The sequence below is a fragment of the Lepisosteus platostomus genome, unplaced genomic scaffold (genome assembly GCF_059453375.1).
Source record: "Lepisosteus platostomus isolate fLepPlt1 unplaced genomic scaffold, fLepPlt1.hap1 Scaffold_96_H1, whole genome shotgun sequence".
Lineage (NCBI taxonomy): Eukaryota > Metazoa > Chordata > Actinopteri > Semionotiformes > Lepisosteidae > Lepisosteus > Lepisosteus platostomus.
In genome coordinates, this window is record NW_028291708.1 from 55,001 (window position 1) to 65,000 (window position 10,000).

Genomic DNA, 10,000 nt, shown 5'->3' on the forward strand with positions numbered 1-10,000 from the left:
CAGCCTTTCACTTTTGCTTCCTTCCAATGAGGACGGAGCTGCGGGAGAAAGGGCGCTATAGAGGATCGCTGTGGAGAGCTGCTGCTGTGCTTTGACATCTGAGCTCTGTGGAAAACGATCTCAATACAATTCTGAAAAACGCGACTCTCCGAACGCCAGCCTAACAAGTCTCCACAGCCGAAGCGCTGTGTCTCTTTTCAGCTGGCGATAAACCTTTCCTCGATCCTTTGCGGACTTGTAAAACTGTTCCTGATCAGAATAAAAAACGCTCATGCTAATACACAAGCACCCGTGTCTCGCCAAAGCTGACAAATAAACAGGCGGACAAGCCGCACTGCACGTGTGAACAGGGGAATGAGCGAGCGAGCGGGGATAGGGCGCCTCCTGCGCTTAAAAGCTTACAGCACCTGGTACTCCCAGGCGGTCTCCATCCAAGTACTAACCAGGCCCATCCCTGTTTAGCTTCCGAGATCAGACGAGATCAGGTGTGCTCAAGGGGGTGTGGCCGTAAGCGAGAGCAAGGCTCGCTGGCACCCTTCTTATTGAGAGGACAGCTCCGTCACCTCTTTTATGACGCTGCTCTTTTTCCCTTGCGTTTTTCTCTTCTTCCCACGTTCTCTCTCTTCACTGCCTTCGTCCCCGCTCTATTTCACTTCAGCCTTTCACTTTTGCTTCCTTCCAATGAGGACGGAGCTGCGGGAGAAAGGGCGCTATAGAGGATCGCTGTGGAGAGCTGCTGCTGTGTTTTGACATCTGAGCTCTGTGGAAAACGATCTCAAAACAATTCTGAAAAACGCGACTCTCCGAACGCCAGCTGAACAAGTCTCCACAGCCGAAGCGCTGTGTCTCTTTTCAGCTGGCGATAAACCTTTCCTCGATCCTTTGCGGACTTGTAAAACTGTTCCTGATCAGAATAAAAAACGCTCACGCTAATACACAAGCACCCGTGTCTCGCCAAAGCTGACAAATAAACAGACGGACAAGCCGCACTGCACGTGTGAACAGGGGAATGAGCCAGCGAGCGGGGATAGGGCGCCACCTGCGCTTAAAAGCTTACAGCACCTGGTATTCCCAGGCGGTCTCCCATCCAAGTACTAACCAGGCCCATCCCTGTTTAGCTTCCGACATCAGATGAGATCAGGCGTGCTCAAGGGGGTGTGGCCGTAAGCGAGAGCAAGGCTCGCTGGCACCCTTCTTATTGAGAGGACAGCTCCGTCACCTCTTTTACGACGCTGCTTTTTTTCCCTTGCGTTTTTCTCTTCTTCCCACGTTCTCTTTCTTCACTGCCTTCGTCCCCGCTCTATTTCACTTCAGCCTTTCACTCTTGCTTCCTTCCAATGAGGACGGAGCTGCGGGAGAAAGGGCGCTATAGAGGATCGCTGTGGAGAGCTGCTGCTGTGCTTTGACATCTGAGCTCTGTGGAAAACGATCTCAATACAATTCTGAAAAACGCGACTCTCCGAACGCCAGCCGAACAAGTCTCCACAGCCGAAGCGCTGTGTCTCTTTTCAGCTGGCGATAAACCTTTCCTCGATCCTTTGCGGACTTGTAAAACTGTTCCTGATCAGAATAAAAAACGCTCACGCTAATACACAAGCACCCGTGTCTCGCCAAAGCTGACAAATAAAGAGACGGACAAGCCGCACTGCACGTGTGAACAGGGGAATGAGCGAGCGAGCGGGGATAGGGCGCCTCCTGCGCTTAAAAGCTTACAGCACCTGGTATTCCCAGGCGGTCTCCCATCCAAGTACTAACCAGGCCCATCCCTGTTTAGCTTCCGAGATCAGACGAGATCAGGCATGCTCAAGGTGGTGTGGCCGTAAGCAAGAGCAAGGCTCGCTGGCACCCTTCTTATTGAGAGGACAGCTCCGTCACCTCTTTTACGACGCTGCTTTTTTTCCCTTGCGTTTTTCTCTTCTTCCCACGTTCTCTCTCTTCACTGCCTTCGTCCCCGCTCTATTTCACTTCAGCCTTTCACTCTTGCTTCCTTCCAATGAGGACGGAGCTGCGGGAGAAAGGGCACTATAGAGGATCGCTGTGGAGAGCTGCTGCTGTGCTTTGACATCTGAGCTCTGTGGAAAACGATCTCAATACAATTCTGAAAAACGCGACTCTCCGAACGCCAGCCGAACAAGTCTCCACAGCCGAAGCGCTGTGTCTCTTTTCAGCTGGCGATAAACCTTTCCTCGATCCTTTGCGGACTTGTAAAACTGTTCCTGATCAGAATAAAAAACGCTCACGCTAATACACAAGCACCCGTGTCTCGCCAAAGCTGACAAATAAACAGACGGACAAGCTGCACTGCACGTGTGAACAGGGGAATGAGCGAGCGAGCGGGGATAGGGCGCCTCCTGCGCTTAAAAGCTTACAGCACCTGGTATTCCCAGGCGGTCTCCCATCCAAGTACTAACCAGGCCCATCCCTGTTTAGCTTCCGAGATCAGACGAGATCAGGCGTGCTCAAGGGGGTGTGGCCGTAAGCGAGAGCAAGGCTCGCTGGCACCCTTCTTATTGAGAGGACAGCTCCGTCACCTCTTTTACGACGCTGCTTTTTTTCCCTTGCGTTTTTCTCTTCTTCCCACGTTCTCTCTCTTCACTGCCTTCATCCCCGCTCTATTTCACTTCAGCCTTTCACTCTTGCTTCCTTCCAATGAGGACGGAGCTGCGGGAGAAAGGGCGCTATAGAGGATCGCTGTGGAGAGCTGCTGCTGTGCTTTGACATCTGAGCTCTGTGGAAAACGATCTCAGTACAATTCTGAAAAACGCGACTCTCCGAACGCCAGCCGAACAAGTCTCCACAGCCGAAGCGCTGTGTCTCTTTTCAGCTGGCGATAAACCTTTCCTCGATCCTTTGCGGACTTGTTAAACTGTTCATGATCAGAATAAAAAACGCTCACGCTAATACACAAGCACCCGTGTCTTGCCAAAGCTGACAAATAAACAGACGGACAAGCCGCACTGCACGTGTGAACAGGGGAATGAGCGAGCGAGCGGGGATAGGGCGCCTCCTGCGCTTAAAAGCTTACAGCACCTGGTATTCCCAGGTGGTCTCCCCTCCACGTACTAACCAGGCCCATCCCTGTTTAGCTTCCGAGATCAGACGAGATCAGGCGTGCTCAAGGGGGTGTGGCCGTAAGCGAGAGCAAGGCTCGCTGGCACCCTTCTTATTGAGAGGACAGCTCCATCACCTCTTTTACGACGCTGCTCTTTTTCCCTTGCGTTTTTCTCTTCTTCCCACGTTCTCTCTCTTCACTGCCTTCGTCCCCGCTCTATTTCACTTCAGCCTTTCACTCTTGCTTCCTTCCAATGAGGACGGAGCTGCGGGAGAAAGGGCGCTATAGAGGATCGCTGTGGAGAGCTGCTGCTGTGCTTTGACATCTGAGCTCTGTGGAAAACGATCTCAATACAATTCTGAAAAACGCGACTCTCCGAACGCCAGCCGAACAAGTCTCCACAGCCGAAGCGCTGTGTCTCTTTTCAGCTGGCGATAAACCTTTCCTCGATCCTTTGCGGACTTGTTAAACTGTTCATGATCAGAATAAAAAACGCTCACGCTAATACACAAGCACCCGTGTCTCGCCAAAGCTGACAAATAAACAGACGGACAAGCCGCACTGCACGTGTGAACAGGGGAATGAGCGAGCGAGCGGGGATAGGGCGCCTCCTGCGCTTAAAAGCTTACAGCACCTGGTATTCCCAGGCGGTCTCCCATCCCAGTACTAACCAGGCCCATCCCTGTTTAGCTTCCGAGATCAGACGAGATCAGGCGTGCTCAAGGGGGTGTGGCCGCAAGTGAGAGCAAGGCTCGCTGGCACCCTTCTTATTGAGAGGACAGCTCCGTCACCTCTTTCACGACGCTGCTTTTTTTCCCTTGCGTTTTTCTCTTCTTCCCACGTTCTCTCTCTTCACTGCCTTCGTCCCCGCTCTATTTCACTTCAGCCTTTCACTCTTGCTTCCTTCCAATGAGGACGGAGCTGCGGGAGAAAGGGCGCTATAGAGGATCGCTGTGGAGAGCTGCTGCTGTGCTTTGACATCTGAGCTCTGTGGAAAACGATCTCAATACAATTCTGAAAAACGCGACTCTCCGAACGCCAGCCGAACAAGTCTCCACAGCCGAAGCGCTGTGTCTCTTTTCAGCTGGCGATAAACCTTTCCTCGATTCTTTGCGGACTTGTAAAACTGTTCCTGATCAGAATAAAAAACGCTCACGCTAATACACAAGCACCCGTGTCTCGCCAAAGCTGACAAATAAACAGACGGACAAGCCGCACTGCACGTGTGAACAGGGGAATGAGCCAGCGAGCGGGGATAGGGCGCTTCCTGCGCTTAAAAGCTTACAGCACCTGGTATTCCCAGGCGGTCTCCCATCCAAGTACTAACCAGGCCCATCCCTGTTTAGCTTCCGAGATCAGACGAGATCAGGCGTGCTCAAGGGGGTGTGGCCGTAAGCAAGAGCAAGGTTCGCTGGCACCCTTCTTATTGAGAGGACAGCTCCGTCACCTCTTTTACGACGCTGCTCTTTTTCCCTTGCGTTTTTCTCTTCTTCCCACGTTCTCTCTCTTCACTGCCTTCGTCCCCGCTCTATTTCACTTCAGCCTTTCACTCTTGCTTCCTTCCAATGAGGACGGAGCTGCGGGAGAAAGGGCGCTATAGAGGATCGCTGTGGAGAGCTGCTGCTGTGCTTTGACATCTGAGCTCTGAGGAAACCGATCTCAATACAATTCTGAAAAACGCGACTCTCCGAACGCCAGCCGAACAAGTCTCCCCAGCCGAAGCGCTGTGTCTTTTTTCAGCTGGCGATAAACCTTTCCTCGATCATTTGCGGACTTGTTAAACTGTTCCTGATCAGAATAAAAAACGCTCACGCTAATACACAAGCACCCGTGTCTCGCCAAAGCTGACAAATAAACAGACGGACAAGCCGCACTGCACGTGTGAACAGGGGAATGAGCCAGCGAGCGGGGATAGGGCGCCTCCTGCGCTTAAAAGCTTACAGCACCTGGTACTCCCAGGCGGTCTCCCATCCAAGTACTAACCAGGCCCATCCCTGTTTAGCTTCCAAGATCAGACGAGATCAGGCATGCTCAAGGGGGTGTGGCCGTAAGCGAGAGCAAGGCTCGCTGGCACCCTTCTTATTGAGAGGACAGCTCCGTCACCTCTTTTACGACGCTGCTCTTTTTCCCTTGCGTTTTTCTCTTCTTCCCACGTTCTCTCTCTTCACTGCCATCGTCCCCGCTCTATTTCACTTCAGCCTTTCACTCTTGCTTCCTTCCAATGAGGACGGAGCTGCGGGAGAAAGGGCGCTATAGAGGATCGCTGTGGAGAGCTGCTGCTGTGCTTTGACATCTGAGCTCTGTGGAAAACGATCTCAATACAATTCTGAAAAACGCGACTCTCCGAACGCCAGCCGAACAAGTCTCCACAGCCAAAGCGCTGTGTCTCTTTTCAGCTGGCGATAAACCTTTCCTCGATCCTTTGCGGACTTGTTAAACTGTTCATGATCAGAATAAAAAACGCTCACGCTAATACACAAGCACCCGTGTCTTGCCAAAGCTGACAAATAAACAGACGGACAAGCCGCACTGCACGTGTGAACAGGGGAATGAGCGAGCGAGCGGGGATAGGGCGCCTCCTGCGCTTAAAAGCTTACAGCACCTGGTATTCCCAGGTGGTCTCCCATCCACGTACTAACCAGGCCCATCCCTGTTTAGCTTCCGAGATCAGACGAGATCAGGCGTGCTCAAGGGGGTGTGGCCGTAAGCGAGAGCAAGGCTCGCTGGCACCCTTCTTATTGAGAGGACAGCCCCGTCACCTCTTTTACGACGCTGCTCTTTTTCCCTTGCGTTTTTCTCTTCTTCCCACGTTCTCTCTCTTCACTGCCTTCGTCCCCGCTCTATTTCACTTCAGCCTTTCACTCTTGCTTCCTTCCAATGAGGACGGAGCTGCGGGAGAAAGGGCGCTATAGAGGATCGCTGTGGAGAGCTGCTGCTGTGCTTTGACATCTGAGCTCTGTGGAAAACGATCTCAATACAATTCTGAAAAACGCGACTCTCCGAACGCCAGCCGAACAAGTCTCCACAGCCGAAGCGCTGTGTCTCTTTTCAGCTGGCGATAAAGCTTTCCTCGATCCTTTGCGGACTTGTAAAACTGTTCCTGATCAGAATAAAAAACGCTCACGCTAATACACAAGCACCCGTGTCTCGCCAAAGCTGACAAATAAAGAGACGGACAAGCCGCACTGCACGTGTGAACAGGGGAATGAGCGAGCGAGCGGGGATAGGGCGCCTCCTGCGCTTAAAAGCTTACAGCACCTGGTATTCCCAGGCGGTCTCCCATCCAAGTACTAACCAGGCCCATCCCTGTTTAGCTTCCGAGATCAGACGAGATCAGGCGTGCTCAAGGGGGTGTGGCCGTAAGCAAGAGCAAGGCTCGCTGGCACCCTTCTTATTGAGAGGACAGCTCCGTCACCTCTTTTACGACGCTGCTTTTTTTCCCTTGCGTTTTTCTCTTCTTCCCACGTTCTCTCTCTTCACTGCCTTCGTCCCCGCTCTATTTCACTTCAGCCTTTCACTCTTGCTTCCTTCCAATGAGGACGGAGCTGCGGGAGAAAGGGCGCTATAGAGGATCGCTGTGGAGAGCTGCTGCTGTGCTTTGACATCTGAGCTCTGTGGAAAACGATCTCAATACAATTCTGAAAAACGCGACTCTCCGAACGCCAGCCGAACAAGTCTCCACAGCCGAAGCGCTGTGTCTCTTTTCAGCTGGCGATAAACCTTTCCTCGATCCTTTGCGGACTTGTTAAACTGTTCATGATCAGAATAAAAAACGCTCACGCTAATACACAAGCACCCGTGTCTTGCCAAAGCTGACAAATAAACAGACGGACAAGCCGCACTGCACGTGTGAACAGGGGAATGAGCGAGCGAGCGGGGATAGGGCGCCTCCTGCGCTTAAAAGCTTACAGCACCTGGTATTCCCAGGCGGTCTCCCATCCAAGTACTAACCAGGCCCATCCCTGTTTAGCTTCCGAAATCAGACGAGATCAGGCGTGCTCAAGGGGGTGTGGCCGCAAGTGAGAGCAAGGCTCGCTGGCACCCTTCTTATTGAGAGGACAGCTCCGTCACCTCTTTCACGACGCTGCTTTTTTTCCCTTGCGTTTTTCTCTTCTTCCCACGTTCTCTCTCTTCACTGCCTTCGTCCCCGCTCTATTTCACTTCAGCCTTTCACTCTTGCTTCCTTCCAATGAGGACGGAGCTGCGGGAGAAAGGGCGCTATAGAGGATCGCTGTGGAGAGCTGCTGCTGTGCTTTGACATCTGAGCTCTGTGGAAAACGATCTCAATACAATTCTGAAAAACGCGACTCTACGAACGCCAGCCGAACAAGTCTCCACAGCCGAAGCGCTGTGTCTCTTTTCAGCTGGCGATAAACCTTTCCTCGATTCTTTGCGGACTTGTAAAACTGTTCCTGATCAGAATAAAAAACGCTCACGCTAATACACAAGCACCCGCGTCTCGCCAAAGCTGACAAATAAACAGACGGACAAGCCGCACTGCACGTGTGAACAGGGGAATGAGCGAGCGAGCGGGGATAGGGCGCCTCCTGCGCTTAAAAGCTTACAGCACCTGGTATTCCCAGGCGGTCTCCCATCCAAGTACTAACCAGGCCCATCCCTGTTTAGCTTCCAAGATCAGACGAGATCAGGCGTGCTCAAGGGGGTGTGGCCGTAAGCGAGAGCAAGGCTCGCTGGCACCCTTCTTATTGAGAGGACAGCTCCGTCACCTCTTTTACGACGCTGCTCTTTTTCCCTTGCGTTTTTCTCTTCTTCCCACGTTCTCTCTCTTCACTGCCATCGTCCCCGCTCTATTTCACTTCAGCCTTTCACTCTTGCTTCCTTCCAATGAGGACGGAGCTGCGGGAGAAAGGGCGCTATAGAGGATCGCTGTGGAGAGCTGCTGCTGTGCTTTGACATCTGAGCTCTGTGGAAAACGATCTCAATACAATTCTGAAAAACGCGACTCTCCGAACGCCAGCCGAACAAGTCTCCCCAGCCGAAGCGCTGTGTCTTTTTTCAGCTGGCGATAAACCTTTCCTCGATCATTTGCGGACTTGTTAAACTGTTCCTGATCAGAATAAAAAACGCTCACGCTAATACACAAGCACCCGTGTCTCGCCAAAGCTGACAAATAAACAGACGGACAAGCCGCACTGCACGTGTGAACAGGGGAATGAGCGAGCGAGCGGGGATAGGGCGCCTCCTGTGCTTAAAAGCTTACAGCACTTGATATTCCCAGGCGGTCTCCCATCCAAGTACTAACCAGGCCCATCCCTGTTTAGCTTCCGAGATCAGACGAGATCAGGCGTGCTCAAGGGGGTGTGGCCGTAAGCGAGAGCAAGGCTCGCTGGCACCCTTCTTATTGAGAGGACAGCTCCGTCACCTCTTTTACGACGCTGCTTTTTTTCTCTTGCGTTTTTCTCTTCTTCCCACGTTCTCTCTCTTCACTGCCTTCGTCCCCGCTCTATTTCACTTCAGCCTTTCACTCTTGCTTCCTTCCAATGAGGACGGAGCTGCGGGAGAAAGGGCGCTATAGAGGATCGCTGTGGAGAGCTGCTGCTGTGCTTTGACATCTGAGCTCTGTGGAAAACGATCTCAATACAATTCTGAAAAACGCGACTCTCCGAACGCCAGCCGAACAAGTCTCCACAGCCGAAGCGCTGTGTCTCTTTTCAGTTGGCGATAAACCTTTCCTCGATCCTTTGCGGACTTGTAAAACTGTTCCTGATCAGAATAAAAAACGCTCACGCTAATACACAAGCACCCGTGTCTCGCCAAAGCTGAGAAATAAACAGAAGGACAAGCCGCACTGCACGTGTGAACAGGGGAATGAGCGAGCGAGCGGGGATAGGGCGCCTCCTGCGCATAAAAGCTTACATCACCTGGTATTCCCAGGCGGTCTCCCACCCAAGTACTAACCAGGCCCATCCCTGTTTAGCTTCCAAGATCAGATGAGATCAGGCGTGGTCAAGGGGGTGTGGCCGTAAGCGAGAGCAAGGCTCGCTGGCACCTTCTTATTGAGAGGACAGCTCCGTCACCTCTTTTACGACGCTGCTTTTTTTCCCTTGCGTTTTTCTCTTCTTCCCACGTTCTCTCTCTTCACTGCCTTCGTCCCCGCTCTATTTCACTTCAGCCTTTCACTCTTGCTTCCTTCCAATGAGGACGGAGCTGCGGGAGAAAGGGCGCTATAGAGGATCGCTGTGGAGAGCTGCTGCTGTACTTTGACATCTGAGCTCTGTGGAAAACGATCTCAATACAATTCTGAAAAACGCGACTCTCCGAACGCCAGCCGAACAAGTCTCCACAGCCGAAGCGCTGTGTCTCTTTTCAGCTGGCGATAAACCTTTCCTCGATCCTTTGCTGACTTGTTAAACTGTTCCTGATCAGAATAAAAAAAGCTCACGCTAATACACAAGCACCCGTGTCTCGCCAAAGCTGACAAATAAACAGACGGACAAGCCGCACTGCACGTGTGAACAGGGGAATGAGCGAGCGAGCGGGGATAGGGCGCATCCTGCGCTTAAAAGCTTACAGCACCTGGTATTCCCAGGCGGTCTCCCATCCAAGTACTAACCAGGCCCATCCCTGTTTAGCTTCCGAAATCAGACGAGATCAGGCGTGCTCAAGGGTGTGTGGCCGTAAGCGAGAGCAAGGCTCGCTGGCACCCTTCTTATTGAGAAGACAGCTCCGTCACCTCTTTTACGACGCTGCTTTTTTTCCCTTGCGTTTTTCTCTTCTTCCCACGTTCTCTCTCTTCACTGCCTTCGTCCCCGCTCTATTTCACTTCAGCCTTTCACTCTTGCTTCCTTCCAATGAGGACGGAGCTGCGGGAGAAAGGGCGCTATAGAGGATCGCTGTGGAGAGCTGCTGCTGTGCTTTGACATCTGAGCTCTGTGGAAAACGATCTCAATACAATTCTGAAAAACGCGACTCTCCGAACGCCAGCCG

General features: G+C 52.4%; 4 non-coding genes and 11 pseudogenes across 4 annotated transcripts; all 15 read right to left on the minus strand.

Moving 5' to 3' along the window:
• Window positions 1-395: 395 nt before the first annotated feature.
• On the minus strand, window positions 396-513 carry LOC148630503 (5S ribosomal RNA; annotated as a pseudogene).
• A 537-nt stretch (window positions 514-1,050) lies between these two features.
• Window positions 1,051-1,169, minus strand: LOC148630504 (5S ribosomal RNA; annotated as a pseudogene).
• Window positions 1,170-1,706: 537 nt separating this feature from the next.
• Window positions 1,707-1,825, minus strand: LOC148630505 (5S ribosomal RNA). Its single transcript, XR_015935185.1, has one exon. It is a non-coding gene; the product is annotated as a 5S ribosomal RNA (ribosomal RNA).
• Window positions 1,826-2,362: 537 nt separating this feature from the next.
• LOC148630506 (5S ribosomal RNA) lies at window positions 2,363-2,481 on the minus strand. Its single transcript, XR_015935179.1, has one exon. It is a non-coding gene; the product is annotated as a 5S ribosomal RNA (ribosomal RNA).
• Window positions 2,482-3,018: 537 nt separating this feature from the next.
• On the minus strand, window positions 3,019-3,137 carry LOC148630507 (5S ribosomal RNA; annotated as a pseudogene).
• Window positions 3,138-3,674: 537 nt separating this feature from the next.
• LOC148630508 (5S ribosomal RNA) lies at window positions 3,675-3,793 on the minus strand (annotated as a pseudogene).
• Window positions 3,794-4,330: 537 nt separating this feature from the next.
• On the minus strand, window positions 4,331-4,449 carry LOC148630509 (5S ribosomal RNA). Its single transcript, XR_015935180.1, has one exon. It is a non-coding gene; the product is annotated as a 5S ribosomal RNA (ribosomal RNA).
• Window positions 4,450-4,986: 537 nt separating this feature from the next.
• Window positions 4,987-5,105, minus strand: LOC148630510 (5S ribosomal RNA; annotated as a pseudogene).
• Window positions 5,106-5,642: 537 nt separating this feature from the next.
• Window positions 5,643-5,761, minus strand: LOC148630511 (5S ribosomal RNA; annotated as a pseudogene).
• Window positions 5,762-6,298: 537 nt separating this feature from the next.
• On the minus strand, window positions 6,299-6,417 carry LOC148630512 (5S ribosomal RNA). The gene has a single exon (XR_015935181.1). It is a non-coding gene; the product is annotated as a 5S ribosomal RNA (ribosomal RNA).
• Window positions 6,418-6,954: 537 nt separating this feature from the next.
• Window positions 6,955-7,073, minus strand: LOC148630513 (5S ribosomal RNA; annotated as a pseudogene).
• A 537-nt stretch (window positions 7,074-7,610) lies between these two features.
• LOC148630514 (5S ribosomal RNA) lies at window positions 7,611-7,729 on the minus strand (annotated as a pseudogene).
• Window positions 7,730-8,266: 537 nt separating this feature from the next.
• On the minus strand, window positions 8,267-8,385 carry LOC148630515 (5S ribosomal RNA; annotated as a pseudogene).
• A 537-nt stretch (window positions 8,386-8,922) lies between these two features.
• LOC148630516 (5S ribosomal RNA) lies at window positions 8,923-9,041 on the minus strand (annotated as a pseudogene).
• Window positions 9,042-9,577: 536 nt separating this feature from the next.
• On the minus strand, window positions 9,578-9,696 carry LOC148630517 (5S ribosomal RNA; annotated as a pseudogene).
• Between the last annotated feature and the right edge of the window lie 304 nt (window positions 9,697-10,000).